General features: G+C 27.5%; 1 protein-coding gene across 3 annotated transcripts in view; it reads right to left on the reverse strand.

Moving 5' to 3' along the window:
• LOC123294097 (homeobox protein homothorax) overlaps nt 1-27,136 on the reverse strand; it is a 530,011-nt gene that overhangs the window by 356,731 nt on the left and 146,144 nt on the right. The gene's annotated exons all lie outside the window — the stretch shown is intronic.

The following is a 27,136-nucleotide window of genomic DNA, read 5'->3' on the forward strand; positions in this document are numbered from 1 at the left end:
ATACGATAAAATCTAATAATTTGATTACTTACTTTTCAGGAATTTTATAACATGGGTGATAAATCGAGAAGTATTCAGAAAATTTATGTAGTTTATAACTCTTAACAATACAATAATGCATAAAATCAAAGAATATTATATAAACATAGGGCCATAGGGCCATAAGGCCATATTGACGGAGAGCGGACAACTTCCTACAAAGTTGCAGTTTTCAAAATGTCTGTTTTATAGAGTGTCGTATACAACTATTTTTGCATTTTTTATTCAATTAACTTGTTTCTTTAAATATCGTCCTCAATGAGCCCTTCTTCTTATTTGAATATTGTCCACTTTCAGATCTCCTAAAAGCAAAGTCATCAGCAACAAAAATTTGTATAGAGCAAAATTTTTAGAAAATACCTTAACTTTCTAGCCATTCCGATGGCTGTTAAGTCATCATATTGTATAATCAAGTTCAGGTTTGTACTGTGGCATGATTGTCGTAGAAATAGAAGTCTGGAATATAAAAAACTTTTTCTATTTTCGTGATATTTGACTTATCTAGCTTTTCGCAACTTGAGCAAAAATAATATTTTCACGATCTTGATTATTTACTTTAGATATTTTTTCTTTTCGTACATTGAGAAAACTTACTGAACGAAAGGTACAGTATCTGTTACACTTCAAGTGCTCGCGGCTTTCTAAATCATTTAAAAATACAAAAAAATGTCTAGGTTTAACGGGAAAATATAAAAACTATTCAAAAATAACAATAAAATATGTTATTTAATTTTTATTGACTTAGTAAAAAAGTAAATCGCTTTTTTATTTATATTAACGAAAAAACATTCCATGTATTAAAAAAGAAGTAAAGGCATTTGAATTTGTGTAATGCAGTTATATTAAAAGTTTTATAATATTAGATATAAAGGTGTTAGGACTGTTAGGTAATGATAATTCGTTAGGACGGTAATCGTGTGTAACGACATAACGATGATATTAGTAATTTTATTTTTATTGTTTGTGAGAGATATTTGTTAAAAAATATGGTATGTCACAGATAGATAAATAATATATAGGGTGGACCAAAAAAATTTTGTTCAATTTTTGCTCGTTTATGAATTTTTTAATTAAGTAGATACCAGCATTTATTTGAAAATTGCTTTACTTTTTGAAATATATGATGGAGGAATAAAAGAAGTTATTTTGCCACTATTTTGATAAAAAATTTGTTCCAAACATTTGAATTTTACGCAATTTTTTGGTACAGTGTTGAAAATGAAAAAACAAAAACAATTAAAGGTGGCTAAACATAAAAAAATCCAACGTATCTCCCGCTTCACTGGGCTTAAAAGTAAAAACCATAGCTTTACAGCCTTCACCTCTCTTGATCTCACTTATCCTCTTCCATAACACTCGAAGGGACTGTTTTACACAGCCAAAATATATGCAGTTTTCAATTACTTAAAGTGTAAAATAGTAATAATTCATTGAGTGTATCAGAAAAGATGGCCATGAATTGTTTGACATTTTCTACTTAAAATTTTTACAGAAATATTTAATTTACGGTTAATGATGATCGTAGATAGAGGAGTAAAATGTCAGATTATAAACTACATTAATCTTCAGTTTCATTCAAATCCATTCCTTACTTTTTCGTGAAAGAGTAACAAACAAACAAACAAACAAACATCCTTACTTTCACATTTATAAGATATAGGGATAGTGAAGGAAAATCTTTAAAAAACACTTTTGTTTCTTGTTGATTGTATATCGAATTGAAAAGCTTCTAAGAAGTTTTCTCTTAAGGATATTATTTTCTATATAACTATTACAGTTTTGAGACAAAATATATTTTACTTGAAATAGAAAATGAGCTAATTTGTTTAAAAAAAATCCAAAAAATAATATAATATTCATAGTTGGGTATCTAGCCAAAGTAAAATTTACCATAAAACTTTTATTTTCTATGTCACTTTTTTCCGAATACAGATACAGCTATTACACTCTGTATACAGAAAAAGTCCTATATAATTTTTCAATTTAATTTATACAGGTGTTAAATATACGACTAAAAATTGTGCACACACAAAAAAAAAATAACACAAAATTATTATATTAATTTTGTAAGCGTAAAATTATTTTCAAAGAACAAAACGTATTAAAAACAACAGCAAACTGTGGTGGCATATGGAAAGGTGATTAACACTAAACTAGAGAACACACATAGTGTATAATGTATTTATAATTTTTATATTTAAGTAAGGGGTTTGTTTTTGTTATAGCCAAAAAAATTATTTTTTTTTTTTTTTGTAAAATTTTTATATTTACATTATTAACATAAATTTGTTTTAGTAATTTGTATATCACTTTACGTGCACACGGGACAAAGTATTATGTGCCATATGGTAAAATTTGTAATGGTTGTTACACTTTTTTTTTGTATTTTTTCTAAACATAACGACCTTATTTCTCATACTGTTAATTATATTTTTATTGGTAATAATTTTTTGTTCTTGGATTCCAGTAATTTTAATATAAGAAAATGGTAATGCTTAGAACGTGAATGGAATTTACTTAAAGATAAATATGAAGTCAGGGTTTTTATAATCACACATACGCGTTCTGAGCACATTAAAGATCGTTTAGTAATGTTTGTTCATAACGAAAATATTTAATATGTAGCTAAGTTCTTTACACTAAAGTTTCAAGAGTGAAATTACCAAAATTTAAAAAGCTCCCGACAAATTATTTGTGAAATATATCTAAGAACACTCTTCATTAAATTACCATTCTCCAACCGAGTTTGAGGATCATCGCCTATTTTTTATATGTTCCGGGTACGGAACCCTAAACTCGCACTTAAAACATAGCTAAGAACACTCTACATGAAATTTCCTTTCAAACGAAACAAAAAAAAACAAAATCGGATCATCTGTTTAGGTGCTACGCTACCTAATATACACATAGCGGCCCAAACTTACAAAACCCCCTTTTTCAGGGGTTAAAAATTATAATTAAAGAGTGTCTTATGCCATTAATTTACTCAACTTCAATACTTCAAACTTCAATTTTGTATTCAACTATGTTCTTCTCAACGCTTCCACCAAATTATAAATGCTAATCTCACTTTAGTGCCAACGGTATCTCGATAACGTGTTTGCTTATTGAAACTTGCAAAAATATTTCCTGCCCGAAAAGGCATTGGTTTATATAAGGTTAAATATTATATTTTTCATGATATGATAAAAAAAAGTTATTCCACACAATACTTGAATTCGAAAATGATTTCAAAAAAAAAAAAATTGACTCGCCAATTGAAGAATTGTTACGGTCTACCGCAAATTCAAAAATTCACATTTAATTGGACCCAATTATATAAAAATTTTTATAAAAACCTTGCTTTATGCTAAATTTACCGTAGGTAAGTAAAATTCATATTTACACAATTATTTCAAACAATAATAATCATAATAATAATCATAATCATAATGGTAATAGTTGTTTTAGCTTAATATCAAGAGATACTTTATTCCTTGTAAAATGTCACAAATATCACTTACACTAATGGTCGCGTCGCGTCTTTACTAGTGTAGAGATAGTGTACCTATATAGTATATACACAAGATCGTATAAAATAAGGTAAGAAGAATGTATTATAAACTACCATAAACATAAAAGTTTTATGCTCGAATAACTATTACATTTATTATTATCTCATCTTAGAAAAGAGCAACATATTACTTGTATATGAGCTAGATATATACATATTTGTTTTTATTTTTTTAACATAAAACCATATTTTATACAAATATATTTTATAATGGCACTATGATGCTTAATAAAGACCGTAAGCTCATAATTTACGAAATTCACGATCAGTTTTGTTTGTCATTTAGAGAATTGAAAAATGTAAGTTTGGTAATAACGAAAAATGAATTGGATTTCTTTCCTATTTCTTTTGCCTGCCGTACTGGAACTATGTTCCTTAACGCACGATATTTGTTTGCTAGTTAGGAGCTAAAACAAAAAAAAATGCAACAGCTGCAAAAATGCGGAAGGGGCTTTATATCAGATTTGTATTCACTATAGTTGGTATAAACGGTGTTTGAAGAAATCAAAACAGTAACTTTTATATATCTGTCCATGTATTTGATGGGATTTATTGGAACGAATATTCCAGAAAGAAACCGATTCATTCTGAAGATTTGATACAGTTAATATATTTAATAGGTAACTTTATTTGTAATATAAAACTAGGTATGTAATAATATATTAGTTGCAAAAACGAGACAAAAAGGGCGGTATTTTTTAATACAAATATGAATAATAGCAATTATTGTTGTTAATATGTTTTGATAACACTAAAAATGTTTAAATATATTTAATACCATCTCACCATACCCATCATGTACCTATACATAGTCAGTCCATCCGTACGTAAAATAAACAATTGGGGTGCACAAATAATTTGTTTTCATAATTTTTTTTTTCAAAATATTTGGGGGTGAGTAAGTACTAGCTTATAACATGTATTATTTGTTTATGTAAGAAAAATCAATTTTATAAGGCTTATCAAAAATAATAACAATAATAATAATAAAACATATTTTTATATCTAAGGTTTTTATTAAAAGTGGGTTTTACTTAATACAGCTTTTTAATCTTCATCCAATTTTTTGTAACAATTTCAAAAAGCAAAAATAACGAGGAAATTTTTGAAAGTTTATCTCTTAAATTCCATTAAATTTATGAATTTGAATTTGTTTCTAACCAGCACAATTACGTTAGACAAATTGGATTCTCATTCCAAGGATTTTAAAAAGCACCTTGAGTGGTTTAACATTAAGAAAATTGAATTTTGAGAAAATGGCCGGTGCACAAATATTTTAAAAATAAACTAGTTATAAAGGACTGAGCGATTTTAATAAAAATAATAACCTTTTCTTTGGATACTCTGAATGGCAAAATGTATTCTACCATTCCATTATTTCTGTAAAATCATTTGATAGGTAAGTAAGGAAGCATAAAATTTTTTAAGAAAATTTATAGGGACCACTTTTAGGATTTCTATGCTTCACCTGAGTTGAATAAAACTGAATTAGATAAAATAATATTTTAAAAGGAAGATAAAAAGTTGATGAATTTGATATGAAACGTCAAAATATTATAATTTAATTTGAAAATAGCTAATATATAATATATTTCATTATTTTCATTTTAATTAATTATATTTCCATCTCATATATATTCTCAAAATATTTTGAGAATATTATTGTTTATTCCTTAAATAATAATCTACCTCATATAGAAAATAATTCTGATACATATCCTGATATTTAGAATTATTATCCTATTTTGTATATATTCAGATTATTATTTAGTCTATTTAAACATTCTTCGTATTAAATAATACACTACTATGGATCATTACTAAATAATATATACAAGTTTGTCTATTATTGATGACATATTTTAGAATTAGTCCATCACATAGGAAATTTACTTCAAATGGTGGAAGCGCAAGGCAATTTTACAAATATCCTAGCATCCTTTCAATTAAAATTATGTATAAAAAATTAATAAAAGGTGGTACCTCAATAAAACATTGCTTTTTATTTTTAACACCCGAACTAAAAAGGGGTGTTATAAGTTTGACCGCTATGTGTGTGTGTCTGTCTGTGGCATTGTAGCGCCTAAACGGATCAACCGATTATAATTTTTTTGATTTCATTTGAAAGGAAATTTAACGGAAAGTGTTCTTAGCTATGTTTAATGTTCAAGCCTAGAGTTTTGTACCCGAACTAAAAAATTGGCGATGATCTTCAAAATCGATTCAGTTCGGAAAAGGCATGACATATAATTTTAACATATAAATAATTACTATGGAAATGAATGGTCAAATAAACATGGCTCAATTCATTTCGAAAAGTGAAATGGTAAAATAAGTAGGTAATTCAAAAGAACAAAGTCAACTCAAATATTTTAATTTCAATTAAAATATTTCCAAAAAATTTTCCCAAAAAATGATAGCTCTCTCAAGTACAAAATCTCTCGGTTTACAAAAAATAAATCGCTTGTAAAATCTAATCACTGTATAGCTGTGATAAAGAGTCACTGTGATTACTTTTATAAAAACACGTCAAATTTGCCTTCTATTTTGAAAAATGAAAGTTAGAAAAATAGAATATTATTTTTTGTTTATATATAATAAATTATATTTTTGAGTATGCAAAATATTATATGTTTGTTGATGCCGGGAGGCAATACTGATTTGGAGTGGCTTCCGCAGTCATTATTTTAAAACAACACTGCGTTTCCAGCAAACCTATTTGTTTTTAAATACATAATACCTGTGATTGGTCGCATTTTCAAATAAATTGCCTTTTAATAAAAAAACTTTTAACTAAATCAACATATTTCGATCAATCTGTACATTGAAAACTGAGAGACTATAAATGTAAAGTTATTCATGAGGTAAAAGGGCACTACAGTTGTCAGCTGTCTATCAATTCTTTGCTATGCTGTATGTAGTATATGTTCAAAGTTGTGTGCCATAGGAGTAAATGTATGTTCAATTCTCATCCGAAATATACACTTATTGAATATTTATGTTATGTTTAAACCAATACCAGAAATATCTTTCTCCGATATTATATTTATTAATATTTGGTATCCTTTATTTATCATATATATCTGTTTCATAAAATTTATTAGTATTAAGATATTTTAATACAGATTGTTGCAAAAGTTTCCTTAATCTAGGTGTAGTTACGCCATGATTTGTTCGGAAAAGAATTAAGCTTTATTTGATGAAAAGAATATTCCGTTCTTAACAAGAAATGTGGCATTGCGAAATTCACTGACATTCTAAATGTCGGTGAATTTCTTCCTAATTGAAATTAGCAAACTTGACGAATGCGCAGTTAACACCAATTTAAAAAGTTACCGCTACATTTATAAGGACTAAAGAGGACAACTTTGACAACCAAAATACACTTCCAGACCACAAAATAAATATTTAAACTATTTCAACCATTTTATTTATCAGTTAAAAATATATAATTATTTTTGTCAGTAGTGTACTTTGTTGAAGAAAAAAAAAAAGACCTTCAATTCAGGAGGATATTGAAACTTGATCTAACAGTACTCAGTGCTGTACCACTACAGTATTTCATCCCAAAAAAAAAAAACTTATTTCATTTGAACAAAACGATAACCGTATTACTAATAATGTGTTTATTATTTCTGAAAAAAAAAACTAAAATGTTTTTTAAGAGTATAAAGAAATTTTTTTCAAAATAATTTATTATTTCTTTATTATTAAATTAAAAACTCTTTTTAACTTGTCGTATAAGGATGTACAAACAAACTAACCGATAATTGAAAGAAAAGGTTTATAAAGGAATAATTTTTGTATTTCAATACGAATCTTCTATATTGTGGTTAATAATCAATAGATTTCGATTATTTGAGAACCTTTCATTTTTGTGTATGCATTTTTCTACTCAAATTTAAGATATCCGCAACAGTCATAGTTACACAGATTGTTAATTTACTTAACCACTTGACGAGGCCGAGTGGCTTAAACTAGAAATACGATAACAAGATTAAACTGTATTTCATCAGGCGATTAATAAGTAAAAAGATATTAACAAACCATAGTCACTTATAACAATAATGTTCAAATGTATGAATTAACTGTCTAATAAATCTAATAAAAATTAGTCTAGTCTTTTAATGGACTAATCGTTCCATAGGCGATTAAATTTTTTTAAATACAAGCTTGATAAATCTACGCCATTAGCGATTTTTCCAATAGTTACTACCTTAATGTTTTTACAGAAACGAAAACGTTTCACTACAAAGACTGTGAATTTTTGAAAATTTTAATTGATGTTTAGATAAAAATTAAAATTTTTTTTTTGGTACAAATGCTACAAATTTTTATTTAATTAGTGAATAGAAGTTATTATGTAAGTTTTTTGTTTAAAAGATTTTGATTGATGAAATTATAATTATTGTAAAAAGTTCAAACTATAAAGAAACATTTACGGTTTTTAAATTCGAATTTATTATTTTATAGAAAAAAAAAACATAAAAATTAACAAAATAGTTATGTGGGTACACTTCAAAAAGAAATTATCACATTTATTATTATTCTTAGATAAATTCCGCTTGGTTTTACTATATTAGAGATTCTTTTCTTACTATAACAATAAAGGAACCCACTCAGAAACCTCATAATTATTCGAGAATTATTCTCAAGTCAAAACTTAATAACTGTAGTTAGGCTACAGTTGATCAAGTGTAATAGGAGTTTCTTTTTTCATAATTGATTTGTTGGGCTTTTTATATGAAAGTCTGATTAGTTAAGATCGGCCACTATTGACTTGCCTTGAAACTTTGACTGAATTTCATTGCACGATGAATATACTAAACGATACAATATGGATGTTCGAAGACTTTAAGTAATTTGTGAACATATTGTAATACTAATATTGGGTTCGATATCACATCAGCAAAAGCAAATAATACAAAATAAAAATAGTTTTCTACGTTTTTTTTTCTCGTATAACTTTTAAAAACATAGTATCAACAAAATGTTAAAAACATCTGGTGAGCGTTGAGTGATCAGCCAACAAACACACAGACAAAACAACAAACTCAAACAGAATTTGTGTGACTTAGTTAGCTTAGTAATACCATGGAGAGATGAGTTTATATTTCTAGGTCTAGGGCTAGGATCACTTTGGAAAATCATATTAAGGACGAAAAACTGACTGGCTGTTGTTAAGGTTGCGTGTAACATTTCGTTACCCTACAAAAGTTGTCATAGCAGGACTTTTTTAGGAGACTCAAATCATTTTTGTCTGACTTTCTTTGTTAATTGTAATTTGTGGGATATCATTCCCACGCATTTGTTATAAAATTGCCATGTTGTAATTCCAAATTTTTAACTGTTTCAACCTTGTTGCGCTTGTAAAAATATATTTTCCATTCTGAAAAAAAATCCAGGCAATAAGAATTTTTGTAGAGGAAAGAATTTCTCGATGTGATCTTGACAACGAACTGTCAAATTTCTGTTGTTTATAAAAGGCATTACAAAAAGGCACTCTGGCTCTGGTCCTATTTGGCTATAGTAAAACAGTGTAGTGTGTTTGACTTATTCGATCTATGTTCGGTAACACAGTTTGTGTAGCAGTGTTACGCGTGAACAATTTTGAAAAAGAGTTTCTCTTATTTTATCTAACAATACAGAAAAAAAAAACATTTATGTTGGGAGTCATCATCATATACACAAAGACGACAAACATAAACGAGTTCATCTCACAGAAAAAAATGCCCTTTTATAAATTCCATTGCTGGTATCCTGAACATTATTATCTATCGATATGTGATTTGATATTTTGTCTCTATTATTTTGAAGTTGCATTTTTGATTTGTATTTAATTAATACTTGTGATCTTCCTCAAACTTTTTAATCTGTTAGATTTAACCACCCCTTAAATCCCAACAAAAGGGTGTTAAAAAGGGTCTGCCTAGGGAAGCGGGTTCAATTCCCGCCGTCACAACAAAAAATTAATTTAACGGCTGTGATGGGCTGGTGTAGTGCATGGAATATGCATGAAGGAGGTGCCTCTCGATATAAATGAGGACCTGATAGATGAAATTATCAGCGGAAAAGGTGGTACATATATGGTATCACAATGGGCCTTATGGCCTAAGTGTGTCTCTCGTAAACAGCCAACATAACCGGACCTAACCTAACCTAGGACCCATACCGAACCGTTATTAATGTCAAACTAATCGATTTCTGCCAAAATATCAAAAAGCGACATCTCTTACAGAACAATTACGATTAGCTAATTCATACTGATTATAACTACATTGTGGTCGAAATATGTATTTATGATGAAAAAAAAAAAGATCTAGAAAATGAGGCAAATTTGAAATTTTATTTCAAATAACCAAGTTATCCAGTTTTCATACTTTAGTAGAAAGACTTCGATGAAGGTATTGAGAAAAAGATGATATTTTTCAATAATGATGTGCTTCTAATAAACTTCTCGCCTACTTCTTTCCTCCATCCTTTAGAAAATTTTATCGATACGATACAAATTAACAACCCAATAAATATTATAATCGACAGTAACGATCCAAAAATAAAACGGAACTAAATAATATCATCCAGTTAACGTTTTGTGATGTTTCATTCAAGCGGTTATACGTACAGACGAAGATCGACAATATGATTGTGATAATATGGGGTGAGGGTGATTTTTCGAACTGAATGACGATGCCTTTTTGGTATGTATTTTGTATATATATCGCGTCGCGATGGACGAATGAACTAAAATTGTCGGGTGGTCGATTCGAGTTCGGGTTTTTTACATGAAGCTATCTATATACCTACACATAATAATATCACACTCATCCCATTATCGAGATTGTTTTGTATACGTTGAATTCTGTTCATTCTTTATTGTCGCCATCATACTATGACTCCGTATTTCCATCAGCCAACCATCCATACACAGGCAATGCCATATTTACTCTCGTTTTACCAATGTTGATAATAAGATTACATGCATTAGTATGTCACTGTTAATTTTTGTTTGTAATGACGTTAAAATAACAGCAAAATAACATATACCATCAGAGCGATGTGTTTTCGTTTAGTTGTGGCGTTTACTTGTTCTCTTTGCTCGAATGTTTCGTTAATCGTTGGGTTTTTCTCATAAGTTATATACCGTATGTCAATTTGTATCGATAAAATTTCCTTAATTAAAAAATCAATACATAGGCAATCGTTTATTGTTAATTAGAAGTATGAAATCATATGTTTTAATATTTGTCCTAGAGCTTGAGAATGTCATAGATATAAAAACAGGCAGTCTGTTGGCGACAATTTTCGTGCTACAAAAATAAATACAGAAGAAGGATACGAATGAGGATCGTCGGACAGTACGAGCGCCAAGGCAAGTTTAGACTTGTGGTTGAAATTTTTGTACCTCATTTTCAATTTTATGATGAATTTTATTATTACTTCATGAATGTAGACGAAAAATAAGAATAAAATTTTTTGATATCTGCCTTGGTTTTCGAAATATCGCAGGCTAAATAATTAAACAGAATCCTCAATTTTCGAAATTATGTCAGGCACAACGGGTTCTTTGTTGTGTTGAATAATTTATTAAGGTTTTAAGTTTAATTTAAAGAATATGTTTTTTTTAAATTTCCACCGACTTGTTTTGGAAAAATCTATGAAAACATGTCATCCATCTACCATTTTCCCATAAGAGCAATGGTAAATATAACTACTTTTGAAGTCATTTATTTATTTAAATAATCGGACAACCCCCCGTCCCCCAAGTTTTTAGAATTGATTAAGGCTTAGTCTAACTTTTTTAAAGAAAACAACAAGCTATTTATCCAAAATTTCCCTGGCGCTCGTACATCCTTAATCGGAATGACTTTTAGCTTCGTTTTGAAAAAAATTGTTAACAGTTATTTACCTTACTAATCCGTAAGGATTCGATATATAATGAAAAAAAATTTGCTTTGCTCCGTAAAAAATGATTTATTGTTTTATATAAGCGATTTTTTAATGATTCAAATTTCCCTTGTGACTGTTTGAGCATTAACACTCTGTATTAAAGAAAGTTAATAAGTAAAATATATTTTAAGTATGTTACAATGTATTTTCTTTAAAATTTTATAAAAACCGTCAACGATAATTATTTTCAAATTTAACACAGATTTTCGAAATTAAATTTATATATAATCGAAAAAAAATTCCCTTATTAAAAAACCTGTAGTATATTCCTACTCTTAACTTCACTCTAAAAATAACGATATTTAAAAGAAAAAAAGAAAAAAAAAGGAATATTGGCTGCAAATGGCAGTGTTATATAAAAACACACACCAGGGTTTCCATAAAACATAAACTAGGATGTATTTAAACAGAAAAAAAAATACGAAGTAGTTTTTTTTACATGAAAACACCAAACATATTTGACAAAGATGGAGCAGGATGATATGCATTTATATCAGGACATTAGCAGCACACAAGAGTAACAGCCATGCTACATAGATGTCACGACGGGAGAGATGATCATCCCCTCTAGGGGTCCAAACGATCCTGTGTATATGACCTAACTGTTATGATATTTATAATGTTAAAAAGGAATTTTAAACTAACATCATGTTATATTGTTGGTTCCGCTTGAATTCATTTCTACAATAAAATTTAATTTTTGAAAATAAGAAAAAATTAAATGGATTGGGGTACATATAAATTAAATTTAGTATACGAAAAAAAAAAGACTACTAGTTATTGTTTGGGTGTCTAATACTTCATATAACTTCCATAATCATGTTGGTGAATTTAGAAGTCTTCTTTGAAATGCTGATTAATTGACTGTGATCAAAATTAATTTACTTGATTGACAGTAAACAATTTATACCATGTTACAATCGAAATCAATCCGAAGAAATTGTTGACATTTATTCTCGACTTGTTCTGCACTTCTCTTTATTTAATTTTACAAAAGTAAGAAAAATCCACGGAATATGATAATTTTATAAATAGATGCTATAAAAAGAGACAAAACCCGTCTTCGAATTCTTTTGTGAAAGATTTAAAGATTTGCTTAGGCAAGCTGTTTTGCTTAATGGTGCTAGAAACCAATTTTAACATGAACAATACGCTAAACAATATTAACAATATTTCTCAAAATAGATTTCAAAATTGGGGCATTATATTATAAAAAAGAAACTGTATATTCAAATTTTATTCTAATTTTTGGTTTTCCAATGGGTGTCACATTTAGTAATCAATGAAACAATTTCATTAAAATTAATAAAATAAAACTATTTTATATTTAAATTAAATTATAAAGTAATTTTGAATTGAAATATGTTTGTATACGTAAATATATAAAGTTAGAAATTAAAACTGGTGGGTCGCGGTGATTCTTACAGATCTAGTTAGACATGACATTTCATAAATTCTTTTGATGTTTTAATCTGTCAAGTTTGAAATAGATACCAACAAACATCAGGAGAAAAAAAAAGAATTAACTAACTACACAGAGCTATTAGACATTATATAAAAATATATATTATATACTTTCATACAAACAATATGACATATTTGGTCGTCTGTTGTCATTATTTTTGTTGTTTTGTGCAAATGAAGCATTTTTTGCACAGCAAAAATATCAATAAGAGTTATTTTAATCAATATTTGCAGTTAAAATTTAATACTTTATCTTATAAACGGTATTTTTTTTTTATTATAGAACGAAAGGCATGGATTAAATTCAATAATCGATGTCATACATCATTATTTATTCGGTTATATGATCAAATTTCGACAAATGGTTTTTCAAAAAATATACTTCATCTTCGATAATACTTCACCTAATTGTAAGATTACTAATCTGAAAAATTAAAGCGTGGCAAGAATTTTTCTAAAAACTTGAGATATACATTCAATAATTTACATTAGCATATTGGGACAGATTTAATGTTTCTAGTAAAAGTTATTTATTTTCCATTCTGCAAAAAAAAGTTTCCATTGGCAATATTTTTTCGCTTTAAAAGTCATAATCTTTGGACAGAACTTATACATTGATCAATTAATTATCTCTATCTCAGAACAATACTTTTCAACACATTAAGGACATTTCTCTTCATATTTATATGTTTTGTACACATAGTTTAGTAAATTGTATGTAAGTGTGAGCCTGAAGTAGCAAAAGTAAAAAACGAAAAGTTGCTTATTTAATAAATGCTATTTTGTTTGGAGACAATACAATCAAAATACTAACAAAAAATAGAAATAAAGTATCAAAATTATATAAATGAATAAAAATGACGTTAATATTAATGAGTTAATTAATTGGCTAATTAATTTTTGTGTATTTAATTAATCAATTTCTTCGTCAATGAAAAATTAAAAGGTGAATATACTCAAATATTATGCAAATATAATTTTGTTTGTTTTGTTTTTTATGCTTAAAAAAAGTACAAATTAATTAGATACATAAAAATTATTTAGTGTTTTAACAAAATGCATTTCTACAATATTAAATATATATATATATAATATAATAATAATAGAACATAATATTATATATATAGATATATTATATGCATACATATATGATCAATGTATATTTAGCGTGACTGAATTATGATGTAAACTGTCATATTTATATGTAATTTATAATTATATACTTTTATAAAATAAAATCATGCATAATAACATTTAATATGTACTAAATAATTATAATTATATTCATAATACATCACATTTGTAACATCCATTAATATTCTCATAGATTAAAACATTCATGAAAATAGCAATCGTTGATAAAAGAAGTGCTGAAATCCGCTACGAAGTGTCTTTGATGTCCTTAATTACTGAAGAACGGAGAAAAATTGTTTTCGGATATATTTAAGGCAATTTAGAACCTTTAAAGAAACTTTAAAATAATTTTTCCCACATGAAAATTGAAAAACAATCCACATTCTTCCCTATTTTCAATAAATCATATACCGTACTATATGTATTACGTTTTTCAAGTGTCCAACATAAGTAGTTTCAACACACTTCGATGTTTAAAATCCGTACTTTTTAACTACCCCGAGCTATTGATTTACACGGCAAATACATGTAATTTTAACAAATTTATTGTTGTGTAATTCAGTGTAGTAACCCTTAGCAAATTTTTGGTTAGTTTTTAAACGCTCTAAAAATGAGTAATATTTGAATTCCAAGCGCTTTAGTGTTGCCACGCTGTTATTATTCAAGATTTCCTACCAAATAATTAAAATGACTTTCCTCTGTATATACATAATTATGGGAGTAATTAATTTGAATATGAAATATTAATATTATTAATATCATAATTGTAAATCCATATTCGTAATTTATTTCTATGATAATCAAATAAACTGTATTCATCAAGATAGTTATCAGTGACAATATAAAACAAAAGCTTTGAAAACAATAACTGAATACGTTTATTTAAAAAAAAAATTGCATTTATATAATGTTGAAGACTTCATTAATAAACATTTTAAATATTTTTAATTGTATTTTAAACTGACGTACATGTTTTTTTATGCTCTTAAACTGAAACCACGCCAAGTAATTTAATTGGGCTTATTCTTATCCATAATTATTTATAAACATATGAGCCAATCTTAGGATAGGAGTATTATATTGTCTACAGAAGGTTGGAACAGCAAATGAAATGAGAGAAACAGGCTAGCGAAATGCTATTAGAAAGTCTTTCACTTAAGAAAATTAACTGCACTCACCATTTTATATAAGTTAAAATTTTAACCGCTGATATAATATTAAAATCTTCTATTTTAGTTTTGAAGTAATTTAAGATCCTAGTTCATTAATTTGTTTAGTTGTTGAAATAAATAGCTTTATTTATTATATACCTTAATTAGAAATTAAACGGTTACATTATGAATGAAGGCAACTATATTTTGCCTTCAAAAACGGATATTGAAATGAAATGAATCTACAAACAAAGCGAAATTTTAAACTTATAATATGTTTGTACCTAGAAAATTTGTTTCCACATAAAAAAATAAGCGTAACAAAAAAATATTTTTCCCACAAAGATGTTAACAATACTTAACTAAATTAAACATTATTCTAATTAAAATCATAAATTCAGTGATGGAATTTAAATAATTTTGATAGCAATGGGTACACCATTAACGATTAACAAAGCGAGTTAACCAGCTACTGTATATATATATATATATATATACATATATATGGCTGTGTTATTATAAATTATCATTTAAAAAGATTAAAAACAAAAAAAAATACTCTTTTATGATAAAAAAAAATTAAATTAAAGAGAGAATAATTAAATAAATTATTATAATATGTTGTTATTTTTATCTATTAAAAATAAAAATAAGGTTTTTTATTAACTAAAAAACTTAAGTAAGTAGTTTTACTGGGTATTATTAGGACATTATAGCTAGTTATAACAACTTAGATACATAATAAATTTTAACACTCTGTATACAATATGTGAACATATACAGTGGTTACAAAAAGTCTAGAAATGGTATTAAAGAAAGATTTTAAAAAAATCCAAAAGTTATTAAACTAACAGGTTTTGCTTACGATTTTTCTTCTGCTTTTATTTTTTGACTTTTTACCATTAAGTTTAACATTCCTCTAAATACTTTTCACCTAATCAAAATACAGTGGATGCAATGGAAAAAATATCAATTAAGCTTACAGCTCTTGCATTAAAAATATTTTTTGAATTTTTAAGAAATTATATTAAATGAAAAGTCAATTTACACATTTGCTTTATGTCATCCATTAATTTTCAAGTACATCATTAGAATAAATTTGTACTTCACAAGAAATTTGACCGTTTTCAAACTTTTTTAATACACTGTACACATCCAAGACAACAAGACATTAGAAGAACATTAAATATCTGTATAGTAGACCTTTAATAATTATATACATTATCATAATAATATAAATGATAAGTATAAATTCTAATTAAATAAATATAATCAAAATGTAAACAAATAACGAGAAGCCATCCATTATATATTTTATTTTTATATTTTATATGTAAAAAAAATATTATTTAAAAAAACTAACTTGAATTTATTTTGTAAATATTTGAATTGTAAAAAGTATGAGGTACAGTATGAGCCAAGTGTGTTTTCTATTCGATGTTTTTTACAATATTTTTTCTTAAGGTAGTACCTACACGAAAGTGATATTCCAAGAATTTCTCAAAACTCAGAATATAAAATATTTAATTCATAATACACTTGCTGTTAAAATTAGAAGATGATTTACCATGCCATACATGAGATATTAGCAATTAAAAGAGACGCAATTTGTACGTGTACATGGGAGAAGCGTATAAAAATACACAAATTTACAAATATTATATTTATTTACCAATGAATGACGTCCACCATCTCTATGAAAAACTAATATAATGTAGAATACTATATTTAGAAAATATATAAATAAAAATAAAAATTATTTACCATATAGTTTCGATAAAAAACTTAAATAAATAACTCGTTTTAGCGATGATTTTTGTGGAAAAGATATGAAGACTAATGTTAAAGGCATATGTCATAGTGTGTGTGCTTATATGTATACTAGAAACAGTAGTGAGGAACTACAGTCTTTTGAAAATAATATATGGTATATGTATAATAGTCATAGCACAGTTAATGCACTGAATGATAGTATTAGTCCAAAACTTTTTGACTGGACGGTCGCGGAGGAACTACCTTAATTGCAAACCAAAATTCAACAAAAAATATTTTGGTAAATACACTAAAACTACATTGGGTTTTGTATTCATTTTTCAAATTTTGCTATTTTAAAATTGGGCGGTTCATGCAAGTTTGGGAAGAGTGAGTGATAAAAAGGGTAGTTTCATAATTTTAAAGTATTCATACCTCTTTCAAACTTTGCTTTGGATTTAAATGGGATTTTAATACGGTATTACCTTGTAAATCAATCTTCTGAAGATAATGAGATTATCAGCGTCTTTACTGCTTGATATAGCGATTTTATCAATATTATTAAGTTCATGTTACTTCCTGTACTTTTACAACAAAAACAAACATTTCTGAATACATAACTGTGGAATGTTATTAAGAATAATAATTTTAATAAAAAAATTATATTACCGGTAATAAAGAATTATCAGTAGCCGTTAGAACCAGCAGCAATACTAGTAAGCAATCAAGAGAGTGTTAAATAAACAAAAATGCGAGGTGGTCTACTTAGAAATAAAAAAAAATAAGTCTTATATAAATTATAATCTGATAAGGCAGAGAAATAAAAAAACATAAGGTTTTCATATGACAAAACTCAAACAGCTGTAACACAATTTGGATATTATGATAGAAGTAAAGGAAAAAGTTAAAATTTTTTTAATGAATTTCCTAGTCAAAGTTTCGCGAGTTTGAAGCCAACACATTGTGGATGACTTTCATTAAAAAGTAACGTAAAACTGTAATCACCAAACAAGTTTATCACTATTGAGTTCCTGGTGGTTCTGCAGGAATGAGTAATAAAAGTAAAAAGATCGAGAAGTGTTGTAGGACATTCGATAGGAACTATAATCTTTTCGTCCCTTGGAACATTATAAAATTAGCGCTTACTTTTGTTTATTTACAAGATATTTTTCTGATAATTTAAAGAATTAATTTTAAAAGTCAAATACTTGTTTGATTCGTTAAATAATTAAATTTTATAGCTACTTTTAGTTTTTACTGTATGAATTAATTGTAGTATTAGTTAAAAAAACATACTTCTGCTTTAGTAGTCAACCCCATACGTACGTACGTACATTATGTTTGGTTTGATCAGGATATTTATTATGACAAAAAAAATTCCATTGTATGTACTAATTTTAAATTATCTTTGTTTTTAATTTCTGATCACTTTCACAACTCAATTTTGTTTAAATGATAAAATATAAAATTATGACAAAACATACTAATTGACAGTTATAAAAATATTTTTACATTTTCTCAAAATTCATGTCAAGCTGAATCGATTGAAAAGTTTTTTTGGTTTTCCACTCAAATAGCAAACAAATCAGAACGATTACATGCGATAAGGAACATAGTTCTAATATAGAAATAATTATTGAAATTCCCAACATAATGATTATAACATTCTCACAAAGCTTAAAAACCGAAATATAATACCACAACATATATATTAAAAGCTTAATCATTTAGAAAAATACTTCTTAATTCTTTCGAAATCAGCAATTAAAATGAATAAATAAATAAAGCAGGCAGCTCTGCAATGAGTAAGAGATGAGAATGATGACTTAAATATTATTATTATATTGGTTTTGAAATTCAATTGAATATTTGGGGCACACCAAATACAAATGTCAAAAACATATATGCACTTAAATATTTGTCTGTTTGTTATGTAATGTTTTGTCCATTGATACACGCACACATATACACATCTACATTAATCCTACCCACATAAAAACAACAAAACCGATTTTATACATACAATTGAAGCTTAATAATAAGCAATATAATAACTGATGGAAAGTCGTTGTTTTCATCCCGGAAACCGAAATCATACAAACACTGTGATATTTCTTGAGCTGCGGGTGTGGGGATTCTAAGAGGTCACGATCTTATTTGGTTGGCAATCAAATTACAGCTTAGATGTAGAGACATATTTAAAAAAATCGAAGTAAGAAAATTTGTGCATCAGGTTTTTATTTATCACTAAATTAGTTTTTATTACCTGGCTGAGGCTTATACTTATCCAGAAAACAGGATTTTGGGAGGTAACAATACAAATTAAATATATTATGTACACGCGACGGTATAAGGTCCGTCATCATCCATCTGAGAACCAGATAAGGCATATTTTGTATGAAAATTTCATGGCTATTTTTAAATATATTAATTTTAATAAAGATATCAGAATAAAGATAATTTAATTACGAAAATAATGGTATAGGCTTTAATTAAAATTAGCCATGGACACTTTTCGATAGAAAAATTATGATAGGAGTGGAGTTTTTGCTTATTTTTTACACTTATACAGACATTTAACACAACAACAACATCAGACAGTTAGCACAACAAATCAAAGTTAGCCGAACGATAATTCATGAACGCAGAATTTCGGTGTGGCCGAAAGTTCGGCAAATTTTCTGCCGAAACCGAAAATGATCCCGAAAAGAGTTTTTTTGGCCAAAACTTACCACATTAGCACATTTCAATTATATGTCCATAGCTACTGTATTTGGAATTGGGTAGGCTAGACTTAATGCCAAAACAATGCTTGAAAATTAAACTTAAATTCATTAAGAAATAATTATATGCTTTCAAAGTTTTATATGAAGTCTCTATGTCTGATAAGAAGCTTTAATTGTTAATATTTTCTTGCATTTCAAAGAGATTTTCAAAAAGAAATTTTTACTTTGGTGTTAATGAAGTAAGAAAATTCTTCACCTGTTATGGTAAAAAAATTTGCTCAATTTATGACAATAACGATTATAGCAAAAAAGGTGTAATACAATTTGAGATATCTTTTGAGTATAAGTAAAATGGAAATATAATAATGAGTATAATAAGTAAATAGGTTATTGGTTTGGCTTTCAAAGATCATATTCAGCACGGATTGTTCGATATTATTATAAAATCTAACCTTATATTTTGAATATATTTTACATATATAGAGTAGCCACGCTTTATATTGTACAATCATATATTAGTACATGAAGCCACGTGACCCTGTTGGATATAATCATTCCGGAAATGGTATAAAAGAAAATTTATGTCATATGATTGGTTTATATTATATTTGTGTATATGTTATTTGAATTTCGGTTTGAAGTTTTTATTGTAATGTGGAACTTTTAATTTGTACGTAACAGAAGGGGTCAGGAAAAATAGTTTAAATTATTATGTAATAATAGATAACTACATGCTTGTTTTTCCAATTGTTCAAATTTTACAACAAGAAGAAATTTAAAAACTTGGAATCATTTTCACGATAGGCACAATTTACCGCGACTTCTATGATAAAAATATAGGAAAAATAATGATTTTGATTACTTTTCGTCTCACATTTTCAAATGCTTCGATTTTAGGCCTAATTTATCTACAAAGGAAATCATTACTCAGACATTCGTTTAATAAAAAACAAATATTCAGGATGAAAATCAAACAGAAATGTTTAAAAAATCTTTCAAAATAATGACTTAACTTTCCCACTATAACAATAAAGTACTCCGACGGAACATAATTCTGAAAGAAACGCTAATATTTTCCGAGGGGATATTTATAAAAGACATTGAAAACGATTCGAAAAATATAAATTTTAAAAAATTCGACCGAATAAACATATGTTTTTTTATTTAATTTTACAGTAGGTACAATATTTTAGTTATTATATTTTGTATGTATTTTTGTTCTGGTTATAGTAAATGACGGTGTGAAACACATTGAAATTGTGTAGCAATGACCTTGGTTGTCAAATCAAGATGGATGATGATTTTACTCAAACTAAAATGACGTCATTATTAATATGTTGCTGTCCATCACAGTTATAAAACTTTTTTAGTTCTATTATTTAATTTAATATAATATCAACGAACATACATTCAACTTTTGTTGGTTCAGTTTGTTCAAGTTGAATGAAATTTTTACGTTTTTAGACAGATATTTTGCGTGTTTCATATTATATAAAGTGGTTGTTTTTATCACCCGACGGCAAACAAAAATTTTTTTTATCGCACTTGTTTCTTGCTTTGTTTATTCTTTGCGAGAATTTATAAAATGTTCTTAAAATGTCGATCAATTAACTCTAAAAGTACGAGCTCTAGTAAATATAATTTATACTTCGTATGAAATGAAATTTTACTTTTTGGATGCTTCTCGTATTTAAAATCACAAGCTCATGAATGGGGAGAACTAAAATTAGTACGTGTGCGAGTTTGAAGATTATCAATTCGTTGTTCAGTAAGATGTGATAATAAGCTGGAAACTGGCGTAAAATGTATTATTTTCCTAAAGCAATAAGAAAAAGGTCACTTATTTTAATCTTTAAATTTTTGAATTATTCAAAATAATTTCTATTTTGCCGGTCAGGCCTAAAAGTGTTGGATTTCAGTAAACTTTTATATCGAATTTTTAGTAGTAATGAATAATTTAAAGCAATTTGTTTAATTACGATGAAAACGAAACAAAAAAGAACAAATTTAATATAGAAATTTGTATATCCGAAAATAATAATAAATTTATAACATTTTCAAAACAATTATACAAAACAGCAAACAGATGAACGCCTTAATATAAAGAAAACCTTTAATACCGAACAACAACAGTTTACTACATTCAGTGGAACCCTTCTACAAAATACAAACTACTATTTGGAAGAGCTTGTGCTAAAGGGATGGATGATGATGTATTTTGATATCGTTTCAGTAAAGATGATTGTTTTTTGATAAAAGGGTTACTATACTCATATAAAAATGTATGAAACACAAAAATTGTGTGAATAACAAATAATTTCTGTGTAAAAAAAAAAATACAACTTTGGTTCGTAAATCGTACATTGTTCGTTATTACGTTTTTTTTTTATAATAATAATATGGCCTTTACAATTGTTGAAAAGGTTTTTTTTACTGTTGAAATAATACATAATTATCAATGTCGAATTTAAAATATGGTCCGACCGGAGAGCATGTTATTGAGCCTCCTACGCTTTTGTGTAGGTAAATATAATGTAGGGATAAAACTCAATTCTTTTGAAAGGTTTTTTTTTTTTTGTTGAATGGGCTTACCCATTATTATTAAATGAAAAACGATTAGGTAGTTTAACAACCCTTTCTTTGTCTTGGTTTTGATTTTTTTTTTTTGCAATTGGACAAAGAGTTTTAGTTATATTTTTTCATTCAGCTTGTGATTTTAAAATCAACTTATTTGAAAAAATAGAAGGTTGGATCTAGGGTACCACTTTCAACCAAAAATTGTAAAAACAAATTCCACTTTCCAAAAAATCGTTACTTCATACTAATAACCCTTAGCCACAAATTGCGGCCATTGTAAAAATTCAGGGTTTTTACAACCTACCAAAATCCGATACAGAAATTAAAATATAACATGGAAACACGTCCAACTTTACAATGTAATAGCAACCTAACCACAAGTCGCACTCAAGATTAGTGTACCATAGGTTATATTGCAGACGCAACATTGAGTAAAGTTTGAAGGAGCGCAATAGCTTTTCTGTTATTTTCTTTGGAAATAACGTCGTACTAAATTTTGACTTTGAATCTTTGTTTGTGTAGTATCAAAAACGTTTCCGTCCAGAGGGCAGGAACCCACATAGTATCATTGCTATACAAATGACCCGACCCTATTAGTATGAATTTCCTTTTCGATATGAAATTCCACGTAATGACACAAAATTAAATTTTTCATATTTTTAAAGCTAGAAATTATATATTTCTTATAAATTTTGTTATGAATTGGTGATTACAGAAAAAATAGACAATTTTAGCTTTATTCCTTTCCCGTTTTTTTGTGTGAATAAACTCCAAACCAGTGGCTCTTAGACCATTAATAAAGCTTATCAACTTTACAATCAACCTTTAGATACTTATATTTTTTAATTTAACGTAACATTTTCACTTTTCTCTTATAAAATAACAACAACACCACTGTTTTATATACTCTTATAAACCATATATCCTAAAGTATACAGTGGTGGTTTTAATATGAATTAGTAGTAATAATATCTCATCCAACAACAATTATTATTAATCGTTCCCCTATATACACGCATGTACTAAAATTTCACATAAACATTGATGAAGTTGACGACCGACCGACGACTGCTATGACGAGAGAGTATTATTTATTATTTGTTTTCTTTTGTTTTCAATCAGTGCCATAAACAGCTGTTTTCAATTTAATAACCAAACAACCATCTCTATAAATATCGATATATGTTTTTATTTGCACTATAAGATAAATATTATTTATGCATGATAATAATATTTTTATTTACAGTCAAACCTGCATAAGCGAGAGTTCAAGGGAGCACAATCTTATTCTCGCTTATAGAGGTTTCTCACCAACCCGAGTTTCTCACTAATGCAGATACATGGGTACTGTTTCTCTCTTATAGAGGTACGCAGCAATAACAAGTACAATAACCGCAAGTACGAATGTAGTAAATATGTAATATGATTGTAGCTATAGTTCCTCATAAATAATATAAATAAATAAAGCTCGACTGTCGCTTATGGAGGTATAGATTAGTAGCAGTCTCACTTACGGAGGTCCATGAGGGAAAAAAGACTCTCTCTTACAGAGTTTTCTGTTTCTCACTTATAGAGTGTTCTCACTTATCCAGTTCTCACTTACCCAAGTTTGACTGTATTTGTAATATAGTTACGTTTTGTTAATAAAATGAATCTCTTATGGTTAGGTAATTTGTTTTGCATAACCTACGGGTAAGAAATTATCCAGATAATTTACAAGGAGCCTACATTTTTGTATAAAAATTTTCTTGTGTTCTCATAAAATTTTCTCGATTGCCTTTTTTTAACAGGATATAGTTCAAAGGGCATCTTTTTCGCAACAAATACTCGAATAAAATGTTCTTTCTCCAAAGGCTTTTTAGAGAAATGGTGTATATTAGACACATTTCAGCTCTTTGTAGAGTCCTCATCAATTTTTTTGTTATTTCAAAACACTTTCAGAATTGTCTTCATTTGGCAACTAAGAAGATAATTGAATAAAAAAGCCGAAAAACAGTGTGTGTGGCAGTCAAAACAATCGGGTATTCATCGGGGGAAGCCCGATTATTTAAATAAATAAATCGAAAATTTTATTTGATTGTTTAGCTTTCCATATTTTAAAATCCAAGGCAGATATCGAAAAATCTTATTCTTATTTTTCGTCTACATTCATGAAGTTATAGCAAAATGCATCATCAAAGTTGAAAATTGGATACAAATAATTTCAAGCCCTTCAAGCTTTCTACCTAATTAAAAATTTTCTTAGATTTTCTTAGAAAGAGTCCCGGTTATAGAAATTTTCCTGGAAAAAATACCTTTTAGATATAACGACCTTGTAATTATCTTATATTTTCTGCATCGTTAATATTTTACAGATAATTGTCATTACAATGTTTTTCAATCACGTGCGTTTTTCAATTGACTAAAATAAAATAATTTTGAAGTAAAAAAATGCCCCTAATTAATACGAAATTATGAATTTATACAAGTCGGAAGGAATAGGTACAATGTGTTTTGTATGATACACGCAGTTTGTTGTCGGGTATGATGTTACTACGAACTGTCAGAATCAGTGCAACGATGATACGTTAATTAGCTAGACTTTAATTACCTCTTGGATATTAACCCAGACGACGTAATATTTATGAATACACATACCTAGTATATCTGTACTAAAATAAATAATGTGTTCCAGGTAAGGGACGGAACTTTAAAGTTTGGGAAAATTCAACTTTTTACTTTAATTTGCCTCTCAAAAAGTAACTCGATTAAAATCAAAATTAAATTAATTTGGGCATCACATAATAAGCTTATACCATAACATAGAACCTTTCTCAATTAAAAAAATCCAAATTTTATATTTTAATGACTCAAAATCATCAAAAAACCTGTTTCATAAAAATATTATCAAAAATAAGAACTAAACGTAAATAATATTTAAGTCTTAAATCGGATTGCAAGACAATTTACTTCGTGTAAAAATTGTATTTCAATATAGGCATTTGAAATAGATTTTAAGGATTATTGGTATACATGTGTGTGTATTTGTTCATTTTTGGCTTTTAGTCCTTTTTCACAGCAGGACATTATGACTTTTGCACTATAGGAGGGCTACTATATGCAATTCTTGTTGTTGTATGATGATTCTATTGTAACTAATACTAGGAAATTTATTTTTTGAAACAACATAACAAAAATATGTAAAATAATTTTTTGTTTCCTTTTCTTGTTCTATGAAAGAAAAGATATTGGCAGCACCTTTTCTGTGTACATTCATACTTTTTTTTCTTTTTATAAATTTCTTGTAAATATTTTTTTTTTTTTTTTTTGGTAATTCATTTAAAGTTTAAGCAGGTACAGTCGCGCACATAATGTGCAAATATGTTTGCAAATCTGATAAAGTAAGACAGTCGATCTTAATCATTTCAGGAAAACAACTAAAAATGCCTTCTGATTAATGTGGGAATCTTCAAATCGACGAGAAAATTGAGGTTTTAATCCTAACTTAATTGTCGAATTTACGGCAATCAATTTTTTCGATTTTCGTTGTATTTCAGTGATTTTATTTTGTTTTCTGCTTATGCCAGAAGACAGCTAAGAGAAGCACTACACACCAAAAAAATGACAGGAAGATTGAAACAATCCAAAGGTTTCAAAAATGGGAAAGAATTTTAAAAAACAATCTTCGTCGATTATCTTTGTTGACAATAAATGTCATTCTTGTAAAATTAGAAAGTTAATAAAATGTACCTACTTAAAAAACAAATTAATAAATTCGACACACGAACCACGGTCAAGTAATGAATTTTATACTCGGTCTAATACTGTGTGAAATGATTCCAAGTTCTGTGTGAAGTGATTTCAAGTTCAAAGTAAAATGTATTTACTCCGTAATTCGAATTCATCAATAAGGGTTTATCAACTCATACTTCGAAAGCCATAAAACAACTCAAATGTCGTCCCTCCCAGAGTACTAACCGAACACATAAATAAACTGTATATATAATAATAAGATATTTAATTCAGGTGAAAAAACGGGATATATATCTATTTAGGAAATCTATACACATTTAGAGATCCCTCTAGTCAACCGGGACCAATACATCAAGTTTCCCGCATAGGAAAAAGCGACAGTGAATGGATTTAACGGTATAAAGGATAAAAATAGATATATTATATATGTAATGTACGTATTGAAAATTATCTTTGTGCAGAAAAAAGGAATAAAGAGACAAAATATATAACATTATGATTTGTAAAAGTGAATAAAAGTAATGCTGTTGAAATTTATATTATATATAAATGTATTTATCTGCAATATTCATTCGCAATTTATGTAAATCATACGGTATATTATTATGGGATCTATACAAAGGTAGGTAGTAGGTATCTGTAATGTGTATGGTGTTGGTATATACTGAGATTTCTAACACTTTGTGATAAATCACAGGGACAAATTTAATTATCCTGGTTGTCTTTTTGATAAGAATGAAGTGTATATTGGAATATTTATGTGCATAACTACCTGACTGAATACAATTTTAAAGCAACTACACTAACTTAATTTTCTTTACAAGTACTTTGGTACTCTATATGAATTTTTATTATAAATAAAGGATCTATGCAAATTTTCACAATTTACGTGTGAAAATGGTTATGTATTTCCAAACACAATTTTAGACCAACTGAAGTTAAAGAGTGATTATAAGGGTGATTTTGGAATTTCTAAAATTGACCAGAAGAAGAACACAGTTTAAAAAGTCATTGAAAAAGAAAATTTAGAATTTTGCAAAAGTACTAACATTAAGCAAAGA

The sequence above is a fragment of the Chrysoperla carnea genome, chromosome 2, assembly GCF_905475395.1.
Source record: "Chrysoperla carnea chromosome 2, inChrCarn1.1, whole genome shotgun sequence".
NCBI classification, from domain to species: Eukaryota; Metazoa; Arthropoda; class Insecta; order Neuroptera; family Chrysopidae; genus Chrysoperla; species Chrysoperla carnea.